At 31.8% G+C, this 16007-nt stretch overlaps 1 long non-coding RNA gene across 1 annotated transcript; it reads left to right on the top strand.

Annotated features, from left to right (window-relative positions):
• Positions 1–4769: 4769 nt before the first annotated feature.
• On the top strand, positions 4770–14657 carry LOC134714004 (uncharacterized). The gene is made up of 5 exons (XR_010106460.1): positions 4770–4883; positions 5422–5724; positions 10516–10630; positions 12290–12477; positions 13650–14657. It is a non-coding gene; the product is annotated as an uncharacterized LOC134714004 (long non-coding RNA).
• The last annotated feature ends 1350 nt before the right edge of the window (positions 14658–16007 follow it).

The following is a 16007-nucleotide window of genomic DNA, read 5'->3' as shown; positions in this document are numbered from 1 at the left end:
ATCTGTTATGGTTTTTAAAGTGGGTTATTCAAAAATAAATCGTATATAATCGCAGATTGGAAACTCCAATAGTTCGGTTAATTGTAGATGGTTGTGGGTACTGGCAGTTTTGTTGAGGATTCGTGATTTAATCTAAAATATGCTTTCAGTCCTGGGCATACATGCAATTTGCTGTTTCAGAAACACTTCTATCTTACGTACACTTGTAATCGTGAGCACATTTTTCCTAGAGGCAGTTATGACCCACACTCATTAAGGTCCCACTAAAGTCAAAATATAGGAAACTACAGAAACATCAAAACTTTGCCTGTATTTCTCAACCTAAAATGATTTAAACCTAAACTATGAAAATATATGTTCATTTAAACATACTTAACTTATACACACTGTGTAAATTGTAAACAAACTTGAAATGTTTGTGTCATGGTCAAAGCTTTTAAACAAATTAAGTCATCTCACAGGTCTCCAGATTTTTTAGAAAATTTAGTGGTCACCCCAAAAACCGGTTTCACCATAAGTTTATTTACAATTTACACAATGTGTTTATGTTAAGTATGTTTAATTGAACATGTCATGTTCCCATAGTTTAGGAGCATCTACAATAAAGAGACGCAAAGTTTTGGCAGCCAGTGCACATAATTTTTGTTCAAAATTGGTTAGTTTAGCTATAAATCCTAATTTAACACACCGGTTTCCTGGGGAAATGTTTGTACATAGTAAAAAATATGGAAGTAACTTTTCATTTGTCCTGTTGCTTGAAAGATATGATTTTTTCAGTTTTTGTGTTTTCTCCCTGTTTGAATTTTCCTTGGAGTTCGGTTTCGTTGTTTAATCTATTTTACACCTAAATTCATCTAATAATCAGGAAAGTTTGCTTGTCTTCCACTACGTTCAAGTGTTGTTGTATGTTGATTATCTCAGAGTATGCCATTAAAACAAAATGCATATATGGTTTGGCGATATCTGGCCACAGTTTTTATTCATACTATGATAGATTCTTATGATATATAGTATAGATAGATATACCATAGATATATATGTAGATACATATATGGTCGTTTACCCAAAGATAGTATGACAACCAGATAGATAGATATATATGAAAATGTAAAGATGCGTGTTGATTATCAGTGCTTAAAAATTGAGTCTTGGCAAAGTGATATCATTGTTTTAATGTAGTGTTTTATTTTTGACAATGGTATCGTATGATTTTGGTATTATGATTTTCGAGTGTCCCTTCGGTATCTTCTATCCCTTTTTAATTCATAATAAGACCAATGACAGGGAAGTATCAAAACATCTATATACGTATATGTAAGTGTTTTATTTACTATGGATTCAACGTTTGAAATATTGTTTCACATAGTATACTTATATATACAGAGAATCTACAAGTTAAAAGATTTGACAATGGGTGATTACGTTAAGAGCTTCACTTATTGTAATCGGCATGCTTAAGTCCAGTTGATTTTTCTGTTTGTGTTTGTTAGATGGTTGCATCATAGAGTTCATCCAGTCTCACTTATTCATACCTTTTTTACAACGATCAAATAATCTGCAATACTTAACTTTGGTTTCAAGTTTTAATAAATATCTTTTTTTTAGTGCTACGATCTATTAGTGACTGTCCTGTTAGTTACAAACATACAGAAGAAGCCATTCAATATTACTATGCATTGACGCTCTTAAAGATAAATAAATCATAGATATTTAAATATTATTAAAAAAAAAAATTAAAAATAAAAAGCATGCTTTATAAAGGCAACACTAGTATACCGGTGTTCAAAAGTAAAATTCGATTGAGGATAACAAATTCGGATTACAAATCAAAACCGAGGAAAACACATCACTCATAAAAGGAAGTCAAAGGAGCAACAAAGACAAAAGTCAACCAGATTAGAACTATTTGATAACAACTGCCATATTCATGAATTGATAGAAAGTGGCTTCAATTTGGTTTAAATGGCTATCAAAACCTTCCGCGTTATGAAATAGTTAAAATAAAATACCTCTTAAACATTATGTGACAAAAATGCAGCACAAACACACACAAGAACATTCATAGCAGAGAAACGCACAAACACATAATCTATAATAACGTGCCAGCCTGTTAATTTTATACTACCTGTGATAGGAACACACCAATACTCTGTTAATATACTCAAGGTTATTTACCAAAGCAACCTTTTGAATTTTAGTCAGTTAAATTATTGCAATGCGACTGTCATACAAGTTTAGGAAGGTATAGCTAACTGATCCTAACTATAAAACCAGGTTAAATCCACCTTTTTCTACATAGGAAAATGCTTGTACCAAGTCAGGAATATGACATGAATTTTGTGATTTTACTTTTTTCAATAGGACATCATCTTATTATTATTGTAATTTATTTGCTAATCCGTATAATTACAACAAAGACAGACACCAAAAATAGAAAATAAAAAACCAGCACAATAAACAAAAACAATCAGCAGCAATTATAAACTTCTGTTTTAATGATATAAGAAATGCATAGGGTCACCGACTTCGTTTTTTCTAATAATCAATCTGTTAGGTAGCACTCCACAGTTAGGTGTGTAGTTTGCAGTTTGGCATTTTGGCCCCAGTGGATTTTTAAAATAGGAGAGCTAGTGTGAAATAAAATTCATTTTTGGATAGCGGAGTACTAGAATAGCCTTCGTATTGGGTTTATATGAACATCAAGATAATGTAATGCATGTAATATAGGCTGTTTTCTGTATGACAGTTCGTATTTGCATGCCCATACCATACATTGGTCCGGCAATTGTTGTAATGTTGTTTTCCAACTTTTTGTCGCACGAACTTCGTGATTAGATTTTACGAAAAAAATGAGGCAAAAGACACCCATTTTTTTATTTGATCATTAGGGAGATCTATGCAAACAGTTTCTGAAAAGGTATCACTCGAAGGCATTGAAATCCTGGATATGTGACAGGTTTGCCCCCCTTTTTGCAATATTTTATTGTAAATAAATGCAGAATGTTGCCATGGATACACATAAAAGGATTTAATTTTCACCCTTTTAACTTTGAAAAATCAAATCTATGGAAGATACTGATTACATACACGTGCACATGTACAACACAAACAGTAAGGTTAATGTATTAGAAATCCAGGAATAGGAGATGATAAAACATTTCGTAGCTTGTTTTTAATTTTATTTTCTAAATAAAGGCAACAGTAGTATACCACTGTTCAAAACTCATAAATCAATGGACAAAAACCAAAATCGGGGTAACAAACTAAATCCGAGGGAAACGCATTAAATATAAGAGGAGAACAACGACACAACACTGAAATGTAACACACACAGAAACGGACCAAGCATCAGACAAAATCCCACGAGAATAACAAATATAACATCAAAACCAAATACATGAATTTGGGATAGACAAGTACCGTGACACGTCTTATCGCAATGTGAATTTACACTCCAAAATTAAGAGAAAACTAACGACGCAATGTCAAAATGAAACACACACAGAACTGTGGAGTGCTGCCTTAACTAGTTTTTAGGGGGAAAAAATAAAAAATAATGTTTTCAGCCTGCAACGCGATGACGTTACTAATATTTTTTATGGTAAAAAAAAAATACTCAGGAACCCACTTTGAATGATGTATATATACATTACAAACGCTGTCGTTGACTTTGTTATAATTTCTCATTATCTAAACTGAATTTATGAATTAACAACATTTTTCTTCAAAGAAAAATCTATTTGTCAGAAATTAGATTATAAGACACATTCGAGATGTTTTTTTAGCCAAGTTTATGTTCTTTCTATACATCTGTTCACCATTTTGAAAGAGATCATAGATGCCATTTGTTTTTAGATCTTTACAATATCGGAATGTTTACCTTGAATTGAAAATCAAAGGAACTGTCCATTTATCTGTTGTATATAAAAAAAAAAAAAGCATTGAAAAATATTTTGAAAGATATTTTCTGTTTTTTATCGTTCTACCAAAACATCTGGTTATGTTAAGTGTATAGTTGCAAACAATAGTCTGTCTTTGTTTTTAATGTTGTGTTGTATTTTGTGCATTGTTGTTTGTCTTTTTGTCCTTCTCGTTTTATGCTATGTCCTTGTCAGCTTATTTTCCACTTATGAGTTTGAATATACCTTAGGTATCGTTATCCTTTATCCTCTAGTCAATCATGATTGCATTGCTTTAGTGTCCTTTTTCAAAGGCAAATGTATGGAATATAATTAAAAAGAGGGACGAAAATACCAAAGGGACAGTCAAACTCGTAAATCTAAAACAAACTGAAAACGCCATGGCCAAAATGAAAAAGACAAACAGACAAACAATAGCACACATGACACAACATAGAAAACCAAAGAACAAACAACACGAACCCAACCAAAAACTAGGGGTGATCTCAGGTGCTTCGGAAGGGTAAGCATATCCTGCTCCACAGGTGGCACCCGTCGTGTTGCTTATGTGATATCAAATCCGGTAAATAGTCTAATTCGGTAGGTCACATTCATGAAAGGGAAGGGGATTGTAGTTACTACGTAAGGAACATATCCGATATCATTTGTAAACTTTCTATGTGTTAGATATTAAAAGATGAAACAATATTATAAAAAAGGATAAGATTTAGTTTGATTGTCAATGAAACAACTCTCACGTAAAACCAAATGACGTAAAAGTAAACAACTAGATTAATTGTATGACCTCGTAGATAAATAAAAATTCGATGCACTCCCCCTACACCCCCTACCTTCAAGATAAGTTGTTAAGAATAAACATAGATATGCCGTGTCGTCAGGTACTATTGTACAAGTAATATTATCAAGGAGACCATGGATTTTTTTAAACTTGTTTTGTTTATATACCTGATCAAAGATGCACATGTAAGTGTAAAGATGATTTTAAAATATAACATTGATACATCTTGTAAAATATTCAAACAGCGTCATATATTTTTTACAATATTATTATAATTGTTTTGATTCTGTAATACAGATGAGGACAAATAATTCAGAATAAGAATATATTCATCATATCTAATCCACAACTAACAACCAATGATGCTGATAATGACGATGATGATGGAATTACAAAAAGTATTCCTGCATTCTCATCTACATGTAGCATCTACGCATGGCATACTCCTCCTTTTGTTATTTGAAAGTAAAACATGTTGGCTTATAGAAATTTTAGGATGACAATAACGATTCTATTAGATTAATTGAAATACAGAGTGTTTATTTGAGGGAGTGGCATAAATTATATATCTCCCCCTTTTTGTGTATATATTTCAAGGAGTCTGAAAGAACAGTTGGTGTTTATAATTGTAAAAGTAAAGGTAGAGTAAAAGTCAATGACACAGCAACCACACGATACAAATTATTACTAGATCATAATCATGTCTATTTCTTTCTATTTTAGCCTTTTGTGGTTCTGATCCTTCATGTATCAAAGTAACAACAAAGTCCGCTAGGTCTATACATGTTGCATGGGATACAACAAAAACAAGCTGTGGTTATACTATAATTGGATACATAGTTTATTTCAACAGCTTGTCTCCAGTCAAGAATTACAAAGATAAAGATGTTTTAGGAGCAACAACTGACAATGTGAACATTTACCCTATTGTACCAGGATTTTCTTATAATATATTTGTCAAGGCTGTTACGGCAAACGGGATAGTATCAAGTCAGACTTCTACTAATTATACACACCCACACACTCGTAAGTACTGTATAGCTACTATGCTCTATCATATGTTTTTAGCAACAATTATTGGAGTTAATTCATATACCTTAACACATTTTAGGACGCTTACTCTCAAATGAAAAGTGTGCTGAGCATACCTTTGCATTTGTTTTGTTTACAGATACCACTGACTTCTGAATATTTCCAAAAATCTTTAATTCGTTATCAGGAACTTAACCGTAATGCGTAAACATTACAGTATAACTGTATTTCTTTTACTTTACGTACTGTCGTATATGACTAAAACATTAGAAACAAATGTAATTATATTAACCTTTTGTGATGACGGACGTAACAAACAAACAAAATTTATGAAGGGTCTGTTTATCGGCGATGCACATTACTAATTTTTACATTTAGACAATATTAAAAAAACAAAAGTAGAATACGTAACATCCACTAGTCGATAAGAAATCTAAATCTAAAAGTAAAATTCATAATCGTAAATATGTGTGCAAGGTTTAAACACAATTTTACTTCTGGTATATATGATGAAATTGTCTGTACAGCTGAGTTCAAAACTTTCAATCGTATGAGTCGTTTAAGTTCTATAAAAAAAAATCTGTTTATTTCCGAAGATGACGAAGTCGTTCTCTTCTTAAGTTCACTGGGGTAAAGCTGATGACCGTAACTGCATTCACGGTCATCCCAAGATGTCGGACGAAAAATTAGGTCAGTATTTTTATTGTCTGTTAAGGTATTTCTACATCATTTTCTTTACAAAGCATACATTTGTACGATGTAAAGTTATAAAAGATTCACACGGAAGTCACAAATCTCTACCGAGGAACGTGTATAGAACGGGAAATTGGATTTGAAAAATTCGCTAAGATGACCGTAAATCATCTTAAAAATATTTTCAAGATGACCGTAACATATAATAAGGATGACCATGATTGGTAAAATGATGACCGTAATTTCGAAAGGATGACCGTAATTTATAAAGGATGATCGTACCTTTCATAGTATAACCGTCATTTCTAAGAAATATCCGTATTTGTATTACCTTTTTTGTATCAAATAATTAATCGTGTTGGTGAAAGACATATTTATGAGACAACATTAGTTTAAACAATATGTATTCAGATAATTCATCATGATACGATATTATACAAAAGAAATAATATTCAGGATTCAGAAACAAGCAATTTGCTTTTACAAATCTGTCTCCTTTACAAAAATAATACACTTATTGAACAATACATAAATATAAATACTGGCATGCTCTGTTATAAATATATGAATATAAAAAAGGTGAAAAAAGAAAAAATTTAATGAGAAAAAAAATAAAAAAAATAAACATGAATTGTTGTAATTTATACAGTGTGAAATGCTTTGGTTCCTATTGAGAGATGAAGCATTAACATCAAGAGTTTAAACGTTTACTTTTAATTATATATTTCTGCACCAAACTAAATAAAAGACTATTTTGCTCATCTGAGAGTACCGTTGATCCAAAAAGCAAAGTTTTTGTGTTAACTTGGACAGGAAGAACTGAAACAGAATCCAATAGTTCTTTTCTTAAATAAGTATATATAGGACAAGATAACAGGAAGTGAGAATTTGTTTCTACATCACCACAACGACAATTTGGAGAGTCTACTAAGTTACGAAGGAAAAGGTGAGAATTCATTGAGCTTGAATCCATTCTTAAGCGAGCATGAAGAATTTGACCAAAACGATGAATACGCTGGGATCTTACTATTTTGGGTACTAATTTGTTTTTTGAATAATGATAAAGATTCACATTTTCTTATGTTTAAGTTAAGAGTGTCCCATAGTTTTGTTGTTGCAGGGATGAAATATTCAGAATATAAACGGGTCCGTGTGTTTACTTGTGAAATAATATTTCTCTGTCTTGTATTATGATCCTGCCTACAGCCTACTGAATCAGGTAATAAGTCTCTTAAATACTCTGGAGTTTTATTATTCAAAATTTTGTGATAATGAGTTAGTCTGTGATTGCGTCGTCTTTCATATATTTTTTTTCATCGAGTTTCAACCTATAAATTGTTAATACTGGTAAGTTAAGTACCCCCGTGACGATACGCGCTGCGTCAAGCTGAATTGATTACTTTCAAGTTTAGCAATCAAATTCTGATTTTAAGAGTCTCAAACGACATCGGCATATTCAAGAATTGGGCGAAAACTTTTTCAAGTTAAAATCTATCAAGAACATTTTTCATTTTTCTCATTATATTTATTCTTTTGTAAGATTTAGAAACTATATATTCAATATGGTCGTTCCAGGATCCGTTGTTAGAAAAAAAGACACCTAGATGTTTGTGTTTACTTACTTTTTGTAGCTCTTGGGTGTTCATATTTAATGGAGGATGAAAGGGTCTATTCATTTTTTTTTAAATTATCATACTTTCAGTTTTTTTAGCATAAAAATTAACAAGCCATTGTTTGGACCAATTATAAATCTTATCTAGATCGTCATTTAAAATTTTAGCTGTTTCTGTTGGATTGTCAACCATAATATATAATGAAGTGCCATATGCGAATAACATAATTTGAGCTTGAATGTCTTCTACAATATCGTTTATAAATTTTAAAAAATGAGAGAGCCTAGAATGGACCCTTGTGGGACGCCTGCATTTACAGGTAACCATTCGGAACTTGAACCGTTAATAACCACCCGCTGGACTCTATTTGTAAGATAATTTTTAAACCATCTTAGTAAAGAACCCGGTATGCCCGCTAGTTGAAGTTTAAATAGCAGTCCCTTATGCCAGACTCGATCAAACGCTTTAGGCAGCAACCATTTGATTTTCTGGGGGGGGGGGGGGGGGGGGCTATGGGTTTTTTTCTGGACAAGTCGAAAAAATTTTTTTATTCCAATTTTAGCATTACGTATAGTTGCAGCTGAGGGTGAAACAAACCTTCTTTTTTTTTCTCAGAATCAAAAACAAATTATTTTTTTCTCCAAATACTGGAAACATTTTTTTTCCCCAAAAAGCCTTCTCAAAATCATTCGAAATGTTAAATAATTGATTAACTGCTGAATCCCCTCGTGTAAAGCTCCGACTGATTTTTCGTTAAAATATTATTGCGCATGAAGTGATTGTAAACAACTTTATATACACATCGTTCCATACACTTTGATATTACACTCAACAAGGAAATAAGTCTATAGTTTTTAACGTCATTCGGTTTACTATTTTTATAAACTGGGGTAACATTTGCCCTTTTCCATTGATCTGGTAAAGTAGACGTACTTAACGATAAGTTAAATAGTTTACATAGTGGATACTTTAAAACAGAAGATGCTTCTTTTAACATTTTGGGACTTATGAGGTCTGGGCCAGAAGCTTTTGTGGGATTAACAATTTTCAATATATCTTCAACTTCAGTAACAGTAAGTTCTATATAACTAATGTCATCGATAATATTATGAAGTTCTTCAGGTAACACAGCACTTGAGTCATTAATATTTGACTGGGAATAAAAAAAATCGATTAAATTCATTTGCCTATTCGATTTCATCAAATATTAAGTTGTTATTAACCATTAATGGGGGTACACTTGCGTCGTTTGTTTTTAATCCGGATATTTGTTTAACCGTTTTCAACCAGTTAGTAGTGGACGGGTTACTGTTCGGGATTTTTTAAATTAAATTGATGTTATAATCATCCTTCGATTCTCTTATCAAACTAGTAACTTCATTTCGTATTTTCTTAAATTTTGACCACTCCGATGGGTTATTATATTTTTTAAGCTTACTGTGGATTCTATTTTTTTTCCTTATCTTTTTTTTAACATCATTTGTTAGCCATAGAGGTTCTTTTTGCGAACAGTTATTATTTTATTTGGAATACAATTTTCAGCAGCTTCTATGATCCTTTTGTTATTTCGGTTGTAAATTGTTCAAAGTCATTTAAGTTAATTACGGAATCCCAATTTTTTTCAGATAAAATGTTACGATATCTGTCATAGTCTCCTCGATCATATAGCCAAATTTTCCGCTTAAAAGTTTTTTGACGACATTTTGGAAAGTTCAAAAGACTAATTATAGGACAGTGAAAACGTATTTGGTCTAATAAAGTTGGCCCGACTCCACAGTAATTTAATATGTGAGCATTATTTGTTATAAAAAGGTCTAACAATGATAAGGACGATTCAGTAAAATGAGTAGGTTCATCTATCATTTGAGTAAGACTAAATTGGCTTAACAAAGGTGTAATTTTTGAAGACAACATTATCCTAAAGGTAGACAAAAATAAGACGTGCTTCAAATACATGGTTTGTCATATGTAGCACCCGACTGCAAGCCAAATAGTTAAAAAGAACTAACCGAGCCACTATTGCGACAAACTCAACAAAAAACAATGCAAACAAATATGGATATTTCTTTCAATTGACGGTCATCCTTTTAAATTTAGTCATTCCTTATAAATTACGGCCATCCTTAACAATTTACGGTCATCTTTTAACCAATTACGGTCAGCCTTGTTATGAATCGCTAATCCTGTTACGGTCATCTCGATTACGATTTACGGTCATCTTCGCGAATTGTTCAAATCCAAATTCTTGTTGTATACACGTTCCTCGGTAGAGATTTGTGACTTCCGTGTGAATCTTTTAAAACTTTTCATCGTATCAAAGTATGCTTTGTAAAGAAAATGATGTAGAAACACCTTAACAGACAATAAAAATACTGACCTAATTTTTCATCCGACATCTTGGGATGACCGTGAATGCAGTTACAATATCAAAATACAATGAAATATGTCTACGATTTAGTTTGCGTTTGTTTGGATACAGGTCCTAGTGCTACACCTAGTAATTTTCATGCATCTGTACAAGGAACAACATCTTTAACAATTACCTGGGATGCATAAGGTGTTTTGACAAAAAACGGAGACGTTTGGGGATACCAGTAAGTAGTTTATTTTTTATGTTTCGGTATTGTAAAATGTACTAACATATTTTTAAATACTAGCATTGAGTTTGAAGTATGCAATTTTTGTTTTCTTTTGGAAGTTTTATATTATGCTTTTCTGTTGTCAAGAATAATTGTAATGCTACACATATTCGTCTTAAGCGTTCTTACGTCCTTACATCTTCAGAAATTGACAGCATTTTTTCAAAATTCATTTGTTTGGTTAAAACTATGGTATGTTTCCTAACTGAAGACTGATTTGAATTATTGTTTCAAATTCTGATATAGTTATTTCATGTATATTATATACTTGACAAGACTTTGTTATGATTGTTTGTGGTCTCTCTTTAACATATCATTGTTACATTCGTATTACCCGCTTTGTCATACAGCACTATGTTTGAAGTAAATGTTATTGTCAGCCCTTCATTGTGTCAAAGAAAAAATCACAAAGGAGTACGTAAGAGGGCAACGTTAAAAAAGTGCAGTATGTTTAAAATATTTCCAGCCAAAAAAAATAGTCATACATTCAAAGAAGGACACGAAACATTAAAATGAAAAATCACAGATGTCATTATTTTTTTCAGCTTAAATTCATATCCAGGATGTTTATATCGTAATACTGAATAAAAACAAAAAAGAGATATGGTACGAATGTCAATGAGACAACTATAAGTCACCGAACGATCTACAAAACCGAGCACAACTAATGATATATAATCAGCAAAAGAACATTGCACGACAAAATTACAATTTGGTATTTGGGTGCAATTAAGGTACTGTGACGTATTAGTGCAATTCAAAGGAACACATAGATCAACCAATAGGATCATTAGTAAACAAATAATTTGAGCAACAAAAATCTTTCACAAAAGCTTCTACACATATCGGTCACGAATCTAACCACAGTGTCATAAAGAGTAGAAGAAATATTCAATCGATTAGAAAATATTTTTTGTAATAAGATAAGATAATTTTTATTAACCAATCATGGTGCCCAAAATTTGAGCTATACAATCAAATGAATGAATTACAAAATAAAGCACAGAAAATGATTAGAATGATTAAAGTACATTTAGATAACAAAAAACAAAAACAACACATGAATACACATTTACACTAATTAACTTGATATAAACCAAGTTATTGACAAAACATAGTTGTTATGGGTGCCACTGTGACCTGGAGAAATAACAAAATTCTTTATAGTACTAGGTCTATGGGAGACAACTCCTGATCAATCTTATTTCCTATAATTATATATCAATCTATATTTTTCTTCTATTTATTTATTTATTGATTTTTTTTAAACAACAATATTTTCTATAATTTTCTTTCGTTCTTCAAAAAGGGAGTGCAATAAATTAGATAAGTTTGAAGTTACAAACAAATCTTCTGATGAAAGAATCCAAACAAATTTCATTTCATCAGATAATCTTGAAAAATTTTTGAATTTGGAATTTAAATTAGATAGATCTTGAGATCGAGTATCTTTTAGAACAGGACATTTTAAAAGAAAATGTAGTTCGTCTTCAACTGCGTTCTTACATAGCTTACACTTTCTGTCTTCAGCTTTAATCCCAAAATACCTCCCTGTAATATGCTGTAGGTTTTACTAGTGTACGTTGATCTGATTGAATGTTGATTACTTTGTAGGATTTATTATCGAGGTCCAGGGCTTACAGGGACGCAAAGAGTAACCATCCTTGGTGAAGATAATCGTCAATATACTACAACTGGTCTGAAGCCAAATAGTACATACCAGTTTGTTGTACAAGTCGTGAATGATGTTGGACCTGGTCCATACAGTGCATTCATACCTATCAACACAGCACCACCGTTACGTAAGTATAATATGTAGCATGCTGTTTATCACAAATAGGAAAATACACACATGTATTTCCATGACTTTAGATGAACCGATTCATAGACTTTTTATCTTAGTTCAAAGAACATAACTGCTTTAGTGGTTCGTTACAGCTCAAATCCATAAGTTTTAAAAGCTTTTACTGATAAAGTCCCATTTTATTCCACTCAAAGTACCTCTCTCACATCAATTATTTGTATTGTAAATTTGTAAATGAGTAGATCCAATATAATTTTAAAACAAAATAATCATCTGCCTTTTACGAATTATAAAACTTAATTTTACTTTTTGCTTTACTAGTACATAATTGTAAATATTTAAAAAAAAAAAAAAGGATGTGATATAATTTCATGGACGTTTGTCGGTTCAAATAAATCCAAAATTGCAAATTCACTAATCCAGTTTCTTTTTCAAAATCATTAATGACACACGTTTAACATTTATTCTTGATGAACAGATCATAACGGCATTCATACCAAGGAAACTAAGCATCAAGGGAGCAAGACACCTGTTGTAGTGCTTGGTTTCTAAGCGTGAATTGTGCATATGTTCGTATCTTATCTATAGCATAAGGCAACAACCTGTTTTCTCAGATACAGGACCAGATTTAACATAGCCTCAACGTTTTTTAATATCTCTATTATATTTTATATTCACTCATTTATTTATTCATTCATTCATTCATTTGTTCGTTCGTTCGTGTGTTCGTTTGTTTGTTCGTTTCGTTCGTTGGTTCGTTCGTTCGTTCGTTCGTTCGTTCGTTCGTTCCTTCCTTTCTTCCTTCCTTTCTTTCTTCTTTCCTTAATTACTTCATTCAGTCATTCATTTAAAGATTGGTATTATTGTATATTACTTTATATTTCAGACGTTATGCAGAAAAAAATGATACCATATATGTTGTTATGTTAAAAGAACACGTTCGTTCGTTCGTTCGTTCGTTCTTTCGTTCGTTCGTTCGTTCGTTCGTTCGTTCCTTCCTTCCTTTCTTTCTTTCCTCATTACTTCCTTCCTTCCTTCCTTCATTCATTCATTCATTCATTCATTCATTCATTCATTCATTCATTCATTCGTTCATTCATTCATTCATTCATTCATTCATTCATTCATTCATTCAAGATTGGTATTATTGTATATTACTTTATATTTCAGATATTATGCAGAAAAAATGATACCATAAATGTTGTTATGATAAAAGAAGATAGAGAATTGATACATTTATGTTTAGTTGACTGTATATAATATAGCATTCCATTTGCATTGTTTTCAACAGAAAGGTCAAATGAAAAAGTAATAAGAATGAATATGTAGGCTACTTACCAAATATTAGTTTTATTCAACGGCATTTACAGTTGGTTGCCAGTTATGGAATATCACTTTCACACGTGACAACGGATATGTATGCATTTTTCGTAAACTTTTCCCAATTGAGACGATCCGAGGTTTGTTCTTACATGAGCAAGGCACCAGGTTCACATGTGGAGCAGGATCTGCTTACCCTTCTGGAGCACCTGAGATCACACCAATGTTTTGTTAGTTCTTGTTGCTCAGTCTTTTGGGGTTTTTTTGTAAAAGGGGCTATATAATAATTGTTGGGGCAACTCTATTACATTTAAATACATTCAAAGTTTTTAGTTTTGAATTAGTTGTCTTTGTTAGAATTTATCATTGGAGTTATTTAGAACTTGAAATAATTTTTAATTATATTTTTTGACAACATTGTTTAATTAAAAATGATTACAAGGTCTCCAACAATAAAGGATTAGTTTAAATAAAGGCAACAGTAGTATACCGCTGTTCGAAACTCATAAATCGATAGAAAAAAAAACAAATCCGGATTACAAACTTAAACTAAAGGAGGGGCGAAAGATATCAGAAGAACAGCCAAACTCATAAATTGAAAATATACTGACAACTCCATGGCTAGCAATGAATTACACAATAAACATAGATAACTAAAGACTGAGCAACACGAACCCCACCAAAAACTAGGATGATTAACAGTTGAAGTAAAAAGGAAGATAGCGACGCAAATAATGGGGTCGAATATCCCATTCCAAACGACGATCAAACACCAACAAAGCTAAGCTCTATCACAAGATAAACTGGACTGTTGTGTTTACTTATCGCTACACTGTACGTTGCGAAGCTATAGATGGAACGGGGGACTAGTTTATATCAGTATACTCCTAGATAAAATTTGGATAAAAATAGTAAAATATACCGATTAAATTTGGATAAGAACAGCAAATCATCCCCGTTTACACTAGGATAAAAACAACAAAACATCCCCGGTTAAAAACAAATGAAATATACAAAGATAAAAATTTTAATCAAAACAGATAAAACATCCCCAGATGAAAATTTGCATAAAAACAGTAAGACATCCCCGGTTAAAATTTGAATAAAAACAGTAAAACATCCCCAGATTAAATTTAAGAGGGATTTGGCTATTTTTGAAGTACCTTTTGGTTATAAAGCTCTTCAACTGTTTCGGTCCATATAAATCCTCGGTTTGTTAAAATTTGAATTTGAGCGTTCCTGTTGAAGGTAAATCCGGAAAAGTGTTTCGGACGCATGAAATTAGTAACATGTTATTTTATTTTTCAGTGATAGTTCCGTATCTCTCCAACAATTTTTACAAAATTTGCAGAAGTTACTTTAAATTAGTGATCTATTCTGTCATTGTGAATAAGTTTCAAACTTTTGCCACAGTACATTACACAAGCAATGTTTCGGTCAGCTGTATAGATGACTTTATTAATATAGTATGAGTTGGGCTCATTGTCAAAGCCATATAGGAACTTAAACTTAACTACCGATATTTGGACTGTGGTTAATAATTTTCTCATTGTCAAACTACAACATCTCTTTTTAAATATATATGCAATAAATAAAAATTACCCAATTGAGTCTCATACCTGTACAATTTGCGTTAAGTCTTCTATGATGTATGGGTCTTACAAATTTCTTCATAATAATTTCAAAATTCGTAATACTAACTACGTATACATTGGCTGTCTTCAACCTTCAACCATTCAACTCGGTCTTCATTTGATTTAATCGCCTCTAGCCTTTTCCTGTTTCCATAAAATCACAAATTATGATAACCACAGAGGTATAAGTTTTGAAAATATATAAACGCCCGAGCTGAGGTCATTAATTTGTATAACAACCGATGTTAAATAAACAGTACAAAGAAAGATAACGCCATACTAAACTCCAAATTATACACAAGAAACTAAAATTAAAAGTAATACAAGACTAACAAAGGCCAGAGGCTACTGACTGGGGAAAGGCGCATCTCATTCCACCTCCTATACCTCTAGCCAATGTAGAAAAGTTAACGCATATCAATACGCACAGTAAAATTCAGTTCAAGACAAGTCCGAGTCTGATGTCAGAAGATGTAACAAAAGAAACTAAACAAAATGACAATAATACATAAATAACAACAGTTTACTAGCAGTTAACTGACAAGCAAGCTCCAGACTTCAATTACACTGATTG

The sequence above is a fragment of the Mytilus trossulus genome, chromosome 4 (assembly GCF_036588685.1).
Source record: "Mytilus trossulus isolate FHL-02 chromosome 4, PNRI_Mtr1.1.1.hap1, whole genome shotgun sequence".
Lineage (NCBI taxonomy): Eukaryota > Metazoa > Mollusca > Bivalvia > Mytilida > Mytilidae > Mytilus > Mytilus trossulus.
This window is presented reverse-complemented; position numbering and strand designations above follow the sequence as displayed.